Here is a 1,930-nt window from a genome sequence, read left to right on the forward strand (position 1 = left end):
TACCACAGCATCAGACGAAACAGGAGAACCTGCCTGAAACCCTGGTATAGGTGCATTAATCAAATGAAACTATATGGTTCATTCAAAACTGATGTGCTATCCCATTACAGTTTGAGAACCTTTGCGGTGCTGTTGAAGTTTAGGGGGAATAAGTGGACTGAGGGGAGGGGGGGGGGGGGGGGGGGGGCATGCTACGGCAAACAGTGCAGTTGGGCAAAGCCACTGTGCCAGGGTGGCATAGTGGTTAGTGCATCTGCCTAGTGAGTAGAAGATCTGGATTCAAATCCCAGCCTTGGTAAAATTTTCATTCATCTCTTCAGTCTGCATGTATGCAACATAGTTGGTTGAGACTGGTAAAGGTCTCTGGAACCATAAAGCTTCATTTCTTTGATGATCATTCATATCAATTTAATTTTTAGTTTCATGTGATGATTGAAAGAACAAACTAATAGTATTATTTCCCTTAATAATACACTTTTCGGCTACAGAGAGAACACATGCAAATGACTTCAGAGTGAGTCATCATCATTAAGTGCATCAGTCATGTAATCAAAGTTAGTTAGCAGGTTACATCTTCTATGGATCATTTTGTATGATAGATTGTAATGATGTGGACATGTTCTATGGATCATTTTGTATGATAGATTGTAATGATGTGGAATGAGTCATTTTATATTCATTTGCAAATTAATTTATGCATATGGTTACATTATGAATATTTCTAATTATGAGAATGTCTTATGATTTTTCATTGTATAAAAAAATACAGGGTGTACATAAAGTCTGGGAACACTTTCAATTATTTATTGCACAAGAACCAAACATTGTACAGATATCATAGATATGCCATTTTGAAGAGAAACCTTGAAAGTATTTTTTTCATGTATACTGCCACAGTGTAGTTTGGTAACTTGCCGATAGTCAGCACCAGTCACAAACATGGTGAGTTCAGGTGTCAAGCGAGCTTTCTGTGTGTTGGAGTTTGACAAAAACTAGTGTGCTACAGCTGTTCAATGGATGTTTAGAACCAAGTATGGTAAGAAGCTGCCAACAAGGAAGGTCATTTGCCGCTGGCACAACAAATTTGTTATGATAGGTTGTTTGTGCCTGGCAAAGAGAAGCAGATGTCCCAGTGTCAGTGAAGTGTGTACTAGAGACATTCATAAGGAGCCCAAGGAAATTGGTGTGTCATGCATCCCATGAACTCAAAATGGCTCCAATGACATTGTGGGAAGTCCTGCAACAGAAGCTGTCAATGAAACTATTCAAATTGGAGCTTGTGCGGAAGCTCAATGATGAAAACAAAGACAAGCATTTTGTGTTGCAAAAGCTGAATGAGGATGGGAATGACATTGTTGATCGCTTACTTTTTACTGAGGAAGCCACTTTTCACACTAATGGGAAAGTGAACAGGCATAATTGTTGAATCTCGGGTATGAATGCATTGAATTTAAGCATGATTCCCCAAAGGTAAATGTTTTTTGTGCCTTGTCATGCCAAAAACTGTATGGGCAATTCTTCTTCACCAAGAGCACTGTTACCGGATATTTCTACTTTGATGTGTTGCAGCAATGTCTGATGCCTCAAATGTAATTGGATTCTCCATTCATCTTTCAGCAGGATGGGGCTTTGCTACAGAAGAGGACAGGTGTTTCATGAAATGGCCTCCCCGATCTGTGTGACTTTTTTCTGTGGGGATACATTAAAGATCTGGTGCATGTACTGCCTCTAGCACGTGATGTAGCAGAGCCCTGGGAGATAATACTGAAAGTGACTGCCACAGTCGACGATGACATACTGGGACGGGTATGGCAAGAATTCGATTGAAGTCTGTCGGGCCACTCATGGTTCGCACATGGTACAATGGTAACAAACAAAATGCTTTATTTGATGTGTTGCAGAAATTACTGGCTATAGTAACTCCTGCATT

The 1,930-nt window shown here is 40.1% G+C and overlaps 1 non-coding gene across 1 annotated transcript; it reads left to right on the forward strand.

Moving 5' to 3' along the window:
• Window positions 1–226: 226 nt before the first annotated feature.
• Trnat-agu (transfer RNA threonine (anticodon AGU)) lies at window positions 227–298 on the forward strand. Its single transcript has one exon. It is a non-coding gene; the product is annotated as a tRNA-Thr (tRNA).
• Window positions 299–1,930: the final 1,632 nt, after the last annotated feature.

The sequence above is a fragment of the Schistocerca nitens genome, chromosome 8 (assembly GCF_023898315.1).
Source record: "Schistocerca nitens isolate TAMUIC-IGC-003100 chromosome 8, iqSchNite1.1, whole genome shotgun sequence".
Classification (NCBI taxonomy): Eukaryota; Metazoa; Arthropoda; class Insecta; order Orthoptera; family Acrididae; genus Schistocerca; species Schistocerca nitens.